The sequence below is a fragment of the Dromiciops gliroides genome, chromosome 6 (assembly GCF_019393635.1).
Source record: "Dromiciops gliroides isolate mDroGli1 chromosome 6, mDroGli1.pri, whole genome shotgun sequence".
Classification (NCBI taxonomy): domain Eukaryota; kingdom Metazoa; phylum Chordata; class Mammalia; order Microbiotheria; family Microbiotheriidae; genus Dromiciops; species Dromiciops gliroides.
In genome coordinates this window covers 15,027,407-15,043,081 of record NC_057866.1, presented here as the reverse complement: position 1 = coordinate 15,043,081, position 15,675 = coordinate 15,027,407, and positions in this window count along the sequence as shown.

Genomic DNA, 15,675 nt, shown 5'->3' with positions numbered 1-15,675 from the left:
ATGGTCGGGCAAGGTCCCATACCTTAATGAGATTGAGGCAGCATGGGCTAGTGACTAGAACACCATGCACTCTACAATTTCCTTATCTATAGAACAGAGATGGTAAAAGCATTTGTCTCACGGGGTTGTTGCAAGAATTAAATGAGATGATATTTGTAAAATGCTATACAAAACTAGATATAACTATCTACTCTGTCTCATTTTACAGAAGAGGAAACTGAGGCCCATTTTGTCTTTGTATCCCTAATGCTTCTTACATTACTTGGTGCTAGTAGGAGCTTAATAAGTAATTGTTAAATATAGTTAATAAAAAATATGGAATTTCTGGGTAACATGAGCAACAAAATGGAGGACTAGACATTTTCTCCAATCCCTACAACTTCTCGAACCTCTCCAAAAAAGAACTTTTATTTTTTCAATAGTATTTTATTTTTTCCACTTACATATAAATAAAAAAGGCAATTTTTTCATAAAAGTATTTTATTATTTTCCAGTTACATGTAGAGATAGTTTTCAACATTTGTTTTTATAAGATTTCTAGTTTCAAATTTTTCTCCCTTTCTCCCCTCCCTCCTCCCTCCCAAAGACAGCAAGCAATCTGATATAGGTTATATATGTACAATCACATTAAACATATTTCTGCATTAATCATTCTGTAAAAGAAGAATCAGAGCAAAAAGGAAAAACCTCAAAAAAAGAAAAACAAAAAAATATAAATAGTATGGTTCAACCTGCATCTATATTCCATAGTTCTTTTCTTCTGGATTTGGAGAGCATTTTCCATCATGAGTCCTTTGGAACTATCTTGGACCATTGTATTGCTGAGAAGAGTCAAGTCTATCACAGTTGATCAACATGCAATGTAGTTGATACTGTTCTCCTGGTTCTGCTCATTTCACTTAGCATCAGTTCATGTAAGTCCTTTCAGGTTTCTCTGAAATCTCCCTGATCATTGTTTCTTATAGCACCATAGTATTCCATTACGTTCATATACCATAACTTGTTCAGTTATTAACCAATTGATGGGCATCCCCTCAATTTCCAATTCCTTACCACCACAAAAAGAGCAGCTATAAATATTTTTGTACATGTGGGTCCTTTTCCTTGTTTATGATCTTTTTTAGAAAAAGACCTAATAGTAGTATTGCTGGGTCAAAGGGTATGCACAGCTTTATAGCCTTTTGGGCATAGTTCCAAATTGCTCTCCAGAATGGTTGGATCAGCTCACAGCTCCACCAACAATGCATTAGTGTTCCAATTTTTCCACAGCTTCTCCAACATTTATTATTTTCCTTTTTTTGTGATATTAGCCAATCTGATAGGTGTGAAGCGATACCTCAGAGTTGTTTTAATTTGCATTTCTCTAATCAATAGTCATATGACAATAGATAGCCTTGATTTCTTCATCAGAAAACTTAAAGGCAATTTTTAACATTCATTTAAAATTTTTGAGTTACAAATTTTCTCCCTCACTCTCTTCTCTTCCCCTTCTCTAAAAAGGCAAGAATTTTAAGTAGGTTTTATATGTACATTCATGTAAAACATATTTCCATATTAGTCATGTTATAAAAGACCAAAAGGAAAAAAACGAAAAATACAAATAAAAGTGAAAATCTGCATTCAGAGTCCATCAGTTCTTTTGCTGGTTGTGGAGAGCATTTTCCATCATGAGTTGTTTGGAATTGTCTTGGATCATTGTATTGCTGAGAAGAGCTAAGTTGTTCATAACTGATCATCACACAATGCAAAATAGAAATTTTAGAAAGCAAACCAGAACTGAAGAGATTCTTTTGCTTCTTGAACACCTAAATTAATAGATATGCAGGAGGAGTAAATAAATGCACACAGCAACAGAGTAACAGAAAGACCAATAAGAGACTTCTTTCTAAATGTATACAAGGTGACAAGGTCGAATGCAGAAATAGAGATAACAGTGAAGAGGTAGATAGAAGGCATTATGGATAGAAGCTAGCAACACCCTACCTCCTGATGAATGCTTCTTTTGTGGGACTACATCACAACATGGGAGGGTACATGAAAAAATGAGGATAGGGAAGTGGGGATAAAGAGGAGTGAGTGATGTTCTGGGATCAAATCAAGGACTAGCAATGTGGAGCAGGTGATTCTGTGGTCTCAGAAAGCCTATAGGGAAGTGCGTGAGGAGGAAGGTGGAAAGGCTGAAAAGGAGAGGAAAGGAAGAAGGCTTTACTTTGGGGGTGGGAGATGGTTGCACTGATAAATGCTCCTATGGGTGAAGGGAGATGAGGACCTTATGTTGGATGAGGCCTGGGTGATTTAGTGTGTGAAATGTCTATTTGACCCGTGTGGAGGAGGAGTTGTAATCCCTGGGGGGCAGCTGGCTAGCACATATATATGTATGTGATGGAAGGGGGATGTCTCAACAAGGGGCAGTCTTCTCTGACACATTTAATAATTGGCATTGTTCTGAGAGTGAGGCATGATGGAAAAGGAAATTCGTAGGGCAAGCTCTACAAAGCAGTGTGAGAAAGCACAAAGAGAACAGTCTAGAATGGCTACCTTAGAAACTTTGATTGTATGAATAATATATAAAAAAGAGAGACCAGAAGATTATAGGGGTCATGAATTAGAGAATAAAGGTCTAGAGTAAACAAAAAGAGAAGGTGAGTAATGAAGAGAATGAAAGAAATCCTTTTTGGAAAAAAATGAAATAAAAACTCCAACTAACAGGACTAACTAAAGAGGAGGAGAGGAAGGAGGATTCTCCTCAACAGAGAAGAAAAAAGAGGGGGAAGAGATTCAAAACTAGATAAAAGCAAAAGAGAGGAACAAGTCAACAAAACCCTAAAGGAAAAAGGATAATAAATGATAAGAGGGGATCAGAAGTGAGGGGAAGAGAGTTAGTGGGAACAGGGCCACCTTAAAAAAGATTAAAGTTAGCAAAGAAACATAATGCTGTATTTACAGTAGAAAAGAGAAAAAATCATTAGTTTTTTAGAGCTAGATGGAGGAAAGCATGAACCTAAGTTTTTTGTCTTTAAATGTGAATGCATCAAATGGTCCAACAAGACTAAAAAGAGTGACAGATTGGATGGGGAAAAAAGTCCTACAGTCTGTTGCTGACAAGAAACACATTTTTTTGTTTGTTTTTTATTGAATAGAATTTTATTTTCCAAAATATATGTAAAAACAAATTTTAACATCAATTTTTAAAAAATTGTGTTCTAACTTCTCTTCCTCTGCCATTCCCACCCCCCACCCACTAGAACTCAAGCATTTCAAAATAAGTTATACATGAGTAATCATGGAAAACATTCCCACATTAGCTAAGTTGTGAGAGAAAACAGTCAAAAAACTCCCAAAACTTCAAACTGAGGAATTGTCGAAGAGAAAAAAAAATTTTTAAAAATGTGTTTCCAGGGGCAGCTAGGTGGTGCAGTGGACAGAGCACCGGCCCTGGAACCACATTTTAAAAAACCAAAATAAAACTGAGGGGATGGAAAAAATTACTCTGCATCAAATAAATCCAAAAAAGTAGAAGCTACCACCATGATTTCAGAGAAACTAAAAACATTCAAAAAATAAAAAGGGATAAATGTGATCTATATTATGCAGAAAGGAGTCATACACAATAAGTCAAATCAATAATAAACTCACATGCTTCATAAGTTTTAGTATTCAAATTCATAATGGAAACATCTGAGCTTCAAGAAGATATATAATAGTGTAACACAATAATGTGTCACAACAATACAATAGCAACAGAAGACTCAAACATTCTTTTATTGGTTTTTGATACGTCTAAGAGAAAGATAAACAAAAGGTTCCATATGTAACTGAACAAAGTTCTGGAGAAACTAGTTAAAAGACATGTTGTTTTCTAAATGGGAAAGCAAAAGAATATAAATATTTCTTTGAACCATAATGAACTTTTACAAAAATTGACCATGTACAAAGGCATAGAGATATTACAAACAAATGTAAAAAGGCAGAAAGAGTAAATACTTTCTTTATAGACCATAAAGCAAAAAGATTAGAAATTGACTCTGGAACCACAGACTAAATATAGAGACTGAAATGGAGACAACAATGAAATCTAAAATAACCAACGGGTCAGCAACCAAATCATAGAAACAATGAATAACTGTGTAAAAGAAAATTATAATGATGAAAACAACATACCCAAATTTCTGGGATGCAACTAAAGTAGTCCTCAGGGGGAAATCACATCCTTAGACTTCTACATTAACAAAAAAGAGAAGTTAATGATCTGAATATGTACTTAACAATTAGAAAATCAACAAATAAACAAACCTAAAATAGGAAAAGATATTAAGAATTAGAGGACAGTTAGAAGGAATTAGAGGGAAAATTTGCTTTTGGAAACAAACAGCCCCATAGAAATGAGAAATAAAATAAAAACTTTCTTTGAAAAGACTAAGGAAACTGATAAACCCTTAGCTAATCTGGTTAAAAAGAAGAAAGCAGAAAATCAATAAAATAGCAAATGAGCAAGGTGAATCACAACAAAACCAGAGGAAGTAAAAAATAATCAAAACATGTTGTGCACTATTATATGCTAACAAAACTGAGAACAAAAGAGAAATAGAGAAATACCTTCAAAAATATAAAATACCCAAACTATCAGAAGACCACATAGAGATTTTAAATAACTTGATCTCAGAAAAGGAAATAGATTTAGCTATAAAGGAACTGCCAAAGGGGGGAAAAACCCAGACAACAGCTCCTAAACCTGATTTGTTCATGGGAAAATTTTAAAATCCAAACTTTAAAGAACAGTTAGTACCAATATTTCATAAATTAGTCTCAAAGATTGAAAAAGATAGAACCTTACCACAATTCTTTGATGATGCAAATACGGTACTAATACCTAAACCAGGGAAAGATGAAAAATTCAGAAATATTATAAAACACAAGACTTTTGACTAGTGTGATTAGGATCTATAACATATAGTAAAACAAAGTGTACATTCCTTTTTGATCAATTGCATTATCCTAACGTAATTTATGTATTCTTTTAAGGTTTACAAAACACTTTACATGCATCATGTCCTTTGATTCTCATAACAGCCCTGTGAGGGGGATAAATAACTGAGATTCAGAAAGATGAAATGGCTTGCTCATGATCCCACAATTAATAGTTAAGTGTTGAATGCAGGATTTGAATCCATGTATTCTTTCACAGCAAGTCTAGCTCTCTTTATGGTATACTGCTCTTCTTCCCCTGCCCCAAATAACCCCTAATAATCATAACACTAAATGGAAAGAAGTCTCCAGTAAAAAAAGAGTTATAGAATGAATTAAAAAAGTAGAAGCCAGAAATAGGCTATATAGAACTTTGCTGAATTCTTTTTTTATATAGAAGTGAATAGAGAGTTTGGACCAAAATATCTTTTGCAATAGCTAATTCATTAGTGGAAGTAGCATTAATCTCATGCAAAATTGTATTCATATCAGGAAGCATTAAGAGAGAGATCAAAGGAAACTTTTCTTAAAAGTACTCCCTAAAAGGAGAGCATATCAACTTAAAATGTTTACATACCTTATCTCATAATGAAATTGTTAAAGGAGAAGCTCACAATATTTCAAGCAGAATTAGATTGTTAATTATATATTTCAATGTCCTACTATCAGAAAATAAATCTTACAAAAAGATAAAGCAGTTACAAAGCTGAATAAAATATTAAACAAATTGTACAGAACTTAATAGGAAAGCAAACATGAATTTTTTTTCTTACCAAGTACACATTGAATCTACATAAAAACCAATCATGTGTTGGGTCACAGAGAAGCAACAGCTTTTAAAGTAATGCCCGGGTGATTAAAGAAATATATAAATAGTACATTTCATAAAAAAATGATTTTTCAGCTACTAACCAGAAAAATCTAAACATTTAGGTTTTTTAAAAATAAGTTTTTATGGATTTTTTTGGTTTTATACAACCATAGTTTCCACTAGTATCCTTTGCCTTCCCAGAGAGCCATCCCATATTAACAAATAGTATTTTAAAAAAAGAAAAAGAGAAAATTAGCATAATTGATCAATACATTGAAAAAGTCTGAAAATATGTGCAATGAATAACACTTATAGACCTCCCACCTCTGAAAACAGGTGGAATGGGTGTCTTCTCCTATCTTTTCTTTTGAGCCATGCTCATTCTTTATTATTTTACCATGTTCACCTTTTGTGTGGTTCTTTCCATTATTGAAATCATTGTCTCAATTTTTTTCCTGGTTCACCTTCCTTCCCTCTTTATCAGTTCACATAGCTGTTTCCATGCTTCTCTCTATTCATAACTCCCCTTTCTGTCTACCATCCTTCCCCGCCTTTTTAATCTTTTTCTTCACCAAACTTTTTTTATGTGCAAATTTCCTTTGTCCATGTCAAACTTGTTACTATATTAGTTTCTAATTTGAATAATTCCTTGTTCTTGAGATTCTTATTGACATTTTTTCTTCCTCATCTTTCACAGTAGAATTTCAATGCACAGAAAACCACCTTTTGGTCATTGTTGGGAAAGATCTTATTGGAACTGGAATTAAATTGGAATCTCATCAAATGATCCTGGGCAATGGCTGCAAGATAACTTGGGAAGGAACTGATAGCTTTTACATGGAATATTGATTTTGGGATTGTGAGATACAAATAGGGGTAAGTCAGTGACCACTGGAGCTCAGCTTCTGAGCCATCATGGTCCCCTTTTGCATGTCTTGGCCTGGAAATGAACTTTGGTTGACAGCCTGGAGTTGAGCTGTGTTTGACAGGGGATAAATAGCACCTGTTAATCAGTATGGGATAGGGTAATGGTATCAGGTTGGGTGGATGACAGAACCTTTGCCTTAGCTTTCTTCACATGCGCTGGGGTTCAAAGTGTGGTGAGTAAAACTATATGTGGTCAAACAACAACAACAACAATAACAAAAAAACTATACGTGGTCGCCTTATTTCTGTCCCAAGTATAGGGAAAATTAGCTGGGGTTCCTAATATAGTTGTTACTTATAAATTAGAAGCTTTAGCACCAGTTTGGGGGTATTAAGTATTTATTAAAGTATATTAAATATTAGTAAAGAGAGTGCGCACATCTCTGAAAGCTAAAAAAAGGCCTATCTAGCCTAGGGGAGAGAATAGAGCTCAGCTTGGCCTGCTTCTTCCTCTAAGTCCTCTGCCACCAAGAGCACCTTTGAGAGAGTCTAACTGAGAGTAACCGTGTGTAGAAGCTTTTTATGGAGGAGAGGCGGTCCTTACACACTGCTTCAAGCTGATAGGCTAGCATCAACCAAATCCATTGGTTCACTGGACTTGGTTTGCTTCACTTGGTGGTCCCATGTTGAGGTCAGAGTTCACACCCTCTGAGAATACACCCTATTGAGGGCCAGGCAGGTGTGGTTTTAAATGAATTAACTTTAAGTGAGTTAATCAGCAAAGTCAGTCAATTCAATCAATCTTATTCCAATTAATCCCCTTGAGGGGGGCCTTTGGGCATTCCCCAAAACCCTATTATTTTCTCACATTCCCTCCTCTGCTTCCTTAAGAAATAGGGTTTCCTCACTGGTAAGGGTGAGAATTATTTGTGCTTATAAACTCCAGTCTGTCTCTCCCCTTCTCCCCTTCTTTCTCCTCCCCCCCCCGCCCCCCCCTGCCCAGGTAGAGGTAGAGGATTGACAGGAATGACTTTGACTTACTTCCTAACTCAGAGACCAACCTGCACAATTCCTGAATCTGAAAAAATAGAGCTGTTTTATAGGAGTTCATTTTGTGATTTAACAGTACCTTAGTACATTCTGTAGTAGAAATCTGGTTGCATTTTATAGTTTTATAAGCAGGAGAAAAATGCAGTTGCATTTGTAGTTGTTTAGGAGTCAGTTTTGAGAATTGGTCTCATCCTTAGATAGCAGTAATTGGGCTTTTGTCTTGTGTTCCTGTACGCTTCCCCTCCTCCCGACTTCCCACCACATACACCTTGAGGCAAACAGAATAATAGCAAAATCTTTGGGTTGAAAAAGAAAAGCAAAGAAAAACCATATCCAAGAAAGTTACCACTTCCCCTTAGGAAGGGTCATGAATATGATGAGTTCATTAAACTTGAAACTCAGAAGATTGACTTTATTTTAAGTTTGATTTTAACTATGGCAAGAGCCTTTGTGTAGAATAGTATTTGTGTATCTACTGTGAGTTTAATAGATTTATATTATTTGCAGACTTTTTTCTTTTTTCTTTTTTTTTCTTTCTTTTTTTTTTTTTTGCACATTCTAGATCAGCAAAGTATGGAATAAGCCTACCAGAATTGTTCTCACCTGTCATTTCAGGTATATTTTTGTGAAATCAGTTTCCTATCTTTGGCTAGTGTACTGATCACTGCAATCCATTTTTTTATATCAAAACAATGACTGTATTTGTTTTTTCAGGGATGGGATTAGAGTTTAATTCTTTTTGTTTACATTTCTACATCCTTTCATCTAGGGCCCCCTTTTAAAGTTCGTCATCTAGCATACATAAATCAGAATAGACATGATTAAACAACTTGTCCCTAAGTTAAAAAAAAACCAAGCCAACAAAAACCTCATCATTTAAGGATTTGTGCTAAAATGAACTGCTGTGGTATCTCCTGTCACTTATAAGAGTTAATTTAAGCAATAAGCATGACAAGGGCCTTTTATGTTAATGGGATTGTCAGAGATGGCAAAGGAAGCATTACAAATATTGGTTTTAGCATATTCCCTGTGACTGCACCCACTCAGAGGGCTTTCTGAGAATTATGATAACTATGTAAAAGTTTCTCTAATAAAATTGAAGTTGTACAATAGTTTATATATAAAAAAAAAGAAATAGGGTTTCCTTAAACGAAGCAGTAATATTTTACAAAGAACTGTGAACCATGGGACTCATGATGATTGAAACCCCAGCTAATTTTCCCTAAAACTTGGGACAATATATAGAGCAACCCCATATAATTTTAATTGCCACAAAAGCATTGCTATAAAGGGCTGGGTAGCAAACATCTAGAAATGAAGACATGATTACAAAGAGCTAGCATGAGCTCCACCAGAGGAAATAATGCCAGAGAAATAGTGTTTTTCCCCTGTAACTATTTAATCATTCGGAGCCTACAATGTCTAATTCCATTGGTTAGAATGGGATTGTGGAAATTTTAATCATTAAACAGCCTTCCATATTAAACTTTGTTCTGGACCCCCTTTCCTGTGCTGGTCCCCATATCATAGATGATTCCTTTCTTACTTGCCTCTGAAAATCCTAAACTTCCTTCTACACTCCTAGGAGTTTGTATATGATGATAAAACCATTGAGGTGAGCCACCAAAGGGCTGAAGAGGGGAAGAAGGGAAAGAAACACACACTTATTAAGTACTTATTATGTATCAGACATGGTGCTAGGTGGGAGGTCATCACAGCTCTGTTTTACATTCAGGGAAACTGAGGCAGACAGAGGTTAAGGGACTTGTCCAGGGTCACACAGCCAGTGAATATTTAAGGATAGATTTAAACTCAGATCTTCCTGACTGCAGTCCTAGTGTTCTATTGCCTGCATCACCAAACACCTAGCTAGGACAGTGGTGCTTGCCTTTACTGCTTGTTACTTGAGAGGTTTGAAACTGTTGGATTTCTTATTCTTAGGTGTTCTGAACTTCAGTAGGCTAAACCATCTGGTCAACTTCAGCAATTTTGGCCTTGATACTGTGAGAAAATAATTATTAATAATGAATTTCTTGAGGGGGACCCAGAGATCAGTTTCAGTCCCTTTCTCTTTCCCCCACTCCAGAAAGTTGTTTTTTAATCATAAAAGTATTTTATTGTTTTCCAGTTACATGTAGATAGTTTTTATAAGATTTCTACTTTCAAATTTTTCTCCCTCCCTTCCTTCCCTCCCCTTTCCCTAAGATAGACAGCAATCTGATATAGGTTATATATGTACAATCACATTAAGAAAGTTCAGTTCTGGGGGCAGCACAGTAGATCAGTCACCGGCCCTGGATTCAGAAGGACCTGAGTTCAAATCTACCCTCAGACACTTGACAATGGCTGTGTGACCCTGGGCAAGTCACTTAACCCTCATTACCCTGAAAAAAGAAAAGAAAAGAAAAAGAAAAAAGAAAAAAAAAGTTCAGTTCTGGAACTTTGGCAAATCTTGTCTGGGACAAACCCAAGGGAGAAAAAGAAATGGAGATAGATTCTTTTGTCTAGCTCAGTGAACTGATGGGATCAAACCATACCTAGATGGTGAATTCTGCCTTTGCCCTTCAGGGAGGGTCTTTTGCATACTTCCCTCTTTATCATTGGTAGAGTTCATTTTAATTCGCACCACCCTCAAGTCATGTCAACCAATGGAATTGAATGATGCTAATCAATTAGCTTTGATCACAGCTAAAGTTATGTCCTCATGACTACTATTCCAGGACACCCAAACTTTTCTTTTCCTTTTTTTTTTTGGTGAGGCAGTTGGGGTTAAGTGACTTGCCCAGGGTCACACAGCTAGTAAGTGTAAAGTGTCTGAGGGTGGATTTGAACTCAGGTCCTCCTGAATCCAGGGCCAGTGCTCTATCCACTGTGCCACCTAGCTGCCCCCAAACTTTTCTTTATACAAGCAATAGGGAGCCACTGAAGATTATTGAGCAAGGGAGTGACATGATTAGGCCTATATGCTAGGAAACTACCTTTGTCAGCTGTGTAGAGGATCGAGTGGGGAGAGACTTAGGCCTGGGAGACCAATTAAGAGATGATGAGGGCATGTACTATGTGGTGGCCAGATTGTCACACTCTTCTTGCCTTAAGTGTTCAGGGGCAGTCCGTTTGCCTGGAGCTTCATATAAATCTGCTGAGCAAGCAGAGATCCATATAACAAGTTATGTGCTTTTCCCAAGATCATACCAAGTAGTGGCAAAGAAGAAATATAAACTCAGATCACTGGACTACTAAACTAGGGTCCTTTCCCATATACTAAGTGAGACAGCCCTCCTAGGGCAGACTTAGTAGACAATGGGAAAAGAGATGGAGACAAGACGCCATCTTGGGAAGAGGGTCAAGCTTCAAGTTAGGAAGATCTGAATTCAAGTCCAGATGCTGACCCACAAGAGCTGTAGGGATCTGAATAAGCTACCTAATCTTTCAGGGTCCCCAGGGAGTTCTCAGTTATAGCAGAAATGTTGAGCTCAATCAGTAGTCACCCAGGGGCTCCCAATCCCCTAGACTGATGACTTTATACCTGCAGACCAAAAAGACAAAGGAAAAAGTTCTAGTCTCCTGCCTTCCGCGGTAGATAACACCTATAGACAAGTTACCTCGGACAGAACTTCAGGTACTTACCCTCCTTGCAACAGGCTGTTTTGTTCATCCTAGATCAGTTGCTCCAACTATCTAAAATTAAAAAAAATGTTGAGCGTCCTTACTGACTCGGAGTCTGGTTTTGTGGATTTGGCGGCCCACTTTGCCCTTCCTGAGGTGTGTGTGTGTGTCGGGGGGTGTCAACATCTTGCTGAGTCATGGAACTGAGCTCCGTTTGTTCTTTTCTGTAACATTGATGAGAATAATGGGAATTCATGGTATGAAGCAGCCAGCGCTTCAGATCTGGGGAACGCGAAGGGGGGACGAATGACAGGAGGCAGTTTTTTCCAAAATGCAGCAAGCTCTACTCTCTTTTATTTTCCATCTTAGCAATTCTCTCTCTCTCTCTCTCTCTCTCTCTCTCTCTCTGTCTCTTTAGCAATTCTCTTATAGTAAAACAAAGCATGAATTCGTGAGAACATTTTCGAATAACAAAGCCATTCATCAAATTATAATTGACAGTTACAGCATATTCCCAGGAACGGTTGCAAGATATTGAGACCACCTGGCTTCTTGTTTAACCTTATGGCCAATGGTCTTCATTGGCCATAAGGGGGAACTTCAGAGGAGGCCTCTGTACAATGGTATATTGAAATATTAGAATGCCTGGAGATAAAGAAGAAACAGCAGGGTTATAAAGTCAAGAAAACTGACCAGGAGGTACCATCACTTATAGGACAGACTCAAGACTGAGCTCCTAGACAGGTAGCAGGTTTTCTTCCCTATTGTTCCAGGACAAGCATCTCCTCCCCTGGAGTTTTGGGAGGCTATTGGGTGCCGACTTATCTCTTTCCTCCCCCTGCTATGGAATTGATCACTCTGGATCTCAAACTTCACTTTCACATGAGATGAATGCTTAGTACAATATATTCTAGACACATATAGCACCCCACAGGTCCCCAGGAACAGCCCTACATGACTTACTAGAGAGAAGTATGGACTTAAAGGCAAGCTGGTCCTGGACAATTCCCCAAGAGACCTACCAGCACTGATTTCTTAGGAAGCCATACTTTTAACTTCCCGATGCTCTACTGAGCTGCTCTCCACATCCCATTCTTAGATGCAAGGGCATCTAGATGTCAATACTCCTGCAGTGGGAGGCTAAGACAAACTGAGCTTGGCTAGGATCAGTAATTAATGTCAGACATGTCTTTTGGAGACACTAACAGGTGTAGCATCACTTTTGCTATTCCTGTTTTCCCTCAAGGATTAAGGGAAGCTTCTACTAAGTAAATCATAAGGAAACTCACAGCTAAGCTAGGAGAGGCTTCCCAGCTGGCCAAATTCTGATAAAAACATCCCGGTGAGGAAAGTGTGGTGGGAATAAGCTAAGACTGGATATATTGGACTCGGCAAAGAGTACACGCTACAGGTATTTCAATGGAGTCACCATAAAAATAACTGATGTGGAGCAGCTAGGTGGTGCAGTGGATAAAGCACTGGCCCTGGAGTCAGGAAGACCTGAATTCAAATCAGACCTCAGACACTTGACACTTACTAGCTGTGTGGCCCTGGGCATGTCACTGGATCTTAATTGCCGTAAACATCTGGAGCCATCACCAGTCATCCTGATAAATATCTATCTCTCCAATGGACCTAGCTGGCTCTGGAGGAGAGTGAAATTGGTGACCTTGCACAGCCCTCCCTCACTTATATCTAATTTACTGCAAGTCATGACATCACCCGATGTCGTGACCCTCTTCAGGAATGAAGGACAAACAACAATAACTGATACAGCACTCTTGGTCAAGCCTTGGGAACTGGAGATCCTTCAGGATCAAGGGAACCAGATGTCTCTTGCCTGTCACAGTGTATAACATGAGGGCTTAAAAAAAAGACAGACATAATAGGTCTACAATCTGTTTGCCTTGACTACCTCTGTATCCTACTTTGGTGGATAGGAAGTTCTGTACTGAATCTCCTGTCAGCCACAATGCATCCCTAAGATCAGACACAGGAAAGGACTAGAGATGATTCATGTACTGAGCTTCGATGCTCACTGTTTTTACCATTTGCCATATCCCACAATCCTGGTTTGGATAGCACAATAAAAAGTAATGTGGGGGCAGCTAGGTGGCGCAGTGGATAGAGCACCGGCCCTGGAGTCAGGAGGACCTGAGTTCAAATCCGGCCTCAGACACTTAACACTTACTAGCTGTGTGACCCTGGGCAAGTCACTTAACCCAAATTGCCTCACCAAAGGAAAAAAAAAAGTAATGTGGTAGGTTAAGGGTTACCTCACAATTTGTTCCCAGCACCACCTGATTCTGCTGTAAAAACATGCCATTCCAAAGATTTTTCCCCACTGCTACTTCAAATTGCCTTTTATCACAACATACAGCTACTGTGGAAGGTGAAAGAGGAAAAAAAAGAATCAGATACAATATCAAGGATGAAGAAGTGCTTAAATAATACTGTAGGCATATTGGGCATGATTTTGGGAGAACAGTTCACTAAGACTAGGCAGTCTAGTGCTGTTGGAAGAGTGTTGGCCTTGGAGCTTGTAAGATATGGATTCATACCTCGCCTATCATGTAATAACTTATCTGGACAAACCACTCAACATCTTTAGCTTCTAAGTAGTTTTATAAAACAAGGTTGTAGAGAAAGTGTTGACCTACACAATAGAGAGAGTCTCTTTCTCTGGGAATTCCCTATAACCTTGGAATCACAGCAGTCATCTTCCTATTCACTACAAGAGAGAATGATTTTTCCTATAATACTGCTCCTTGCCCCAATTCAAATATTAAAAAAAATGTAGCCAGAAGCCAACAAGGAATTAACTTTTTTATTCTCTCCTATTCTCAGGAATTTGATCTAATCTTGGCATTATTAATTATTAATATTAAAAAAAATCTATACATGAGGTAGAGCCAAGAAGCAGAGTGCTGGCAGCAATCCAGTTGAACTTTTCCAACATTCCATTCTAAACAACTTTAAAATAATGACAAATCACATTTTTGAGTGTCAAAGCCAACAAAAGGTTGAGCCGAGACATTTTCCAGCCCAAGACAACTGGGAGGTCAGCAGGAGAGGTTTGTGATACCAAGGTGGAGGCCTGTCCAGAGTATATACACATGGTCACACCACCAGTGTTGGCAGCAATTTTGGGAGCTCTTGGCCCTGGTAGGTAAGGGGGTTAGACAATTGATCAGAAAGAAATCACAGACAACCTTTGCTGGCACTGGTTGGCTACTATTGCCCATAAGCAGTTCTGGGTCATAGTTCCAAAATGCCTGGACTTGGTCACAAGGGAGGAGGGGCCCTGGTCACAATTCCAAGGAAGAGGGGAGAACTAGCCCTTACAGCTGCAGGGGATCAGGAGCCCTTCTTGGATAAAGCTCAAAGTGAAGACCAGCAGAGCAGTGACCACACTTCTCCCTGCATCACTTTGGAAATACCAAAAACTTGCAGACCCTCAGAACTAGTTCTGAAAATAGCAGTATGAAAAAGCCTGAAGCTTGGGATTGTGTCTCTCCAACCCCAGGGAAGCAGAGTCCAACTCTAACAAATTTCAAAGTCAAGAAATAGTCTGGAAAAATGAGGAGAGAGAGAGAGAGAGAGAGAATAATTTGACCATAAAAAGCTACTACAGTGGCAGGAAAGACCAAGACACAAACTCAGAAGAAAATGTGAAAACAGTTACAACCAAAACCTCAAAGAAAAATGCTAATTGGACTCAAGCCGAAAAAGAATAAAGAAAGGAATACTTTTTTTTTTTTGGTGGGGCAATGAGGGTTAAGTGACTTACCCAAGGTCACACAGCTAGTCAGTGTCAAGTGTCTGAGGCCTGATTTTGAACTCAGGTCCTCCTGAATTCAGGGCTGGTGCTTTATCCACTGTACTACCTCACTGCCCCAAGAAAGGAATAGTTGAAGTTAAATAGTTAATAGTTAAATACAAGGATGAATGTTAGAGGAAAAACTGGGAAAAGAAATGAAAGTCATACAAGAAAATTATGAAAAGAGAATTAATATCTTGGTTAAAGAGGCACAAAAACACTGAAGAAAACAACTCCTTAAAAAGCAGAATTGACCAAATAAAAGAAAGAGGTACAAAAATCTTAATGAAGAAAACAATTCCTTAAAAATTATTGGGAAGCTGGAAGCTAATGACCCCCATGAGACATCAAGAAACAATAAATAAAAGTCAAAAGAATGAAACAATGGAAAAAAAAATGTGAAATACTTCATCAGAAAAACAAATGACCTGGAAAATAGATTGAGCAGAGGTAATTTAAGAATTTTTGTTGTTGTTGTTTTTGGTGGGGCAATGAGGGTTAAGTGACTTGCCCAGGGTCAAACAGCTAGTAAGTGTCAAGTGTCTGAGGCTGGATT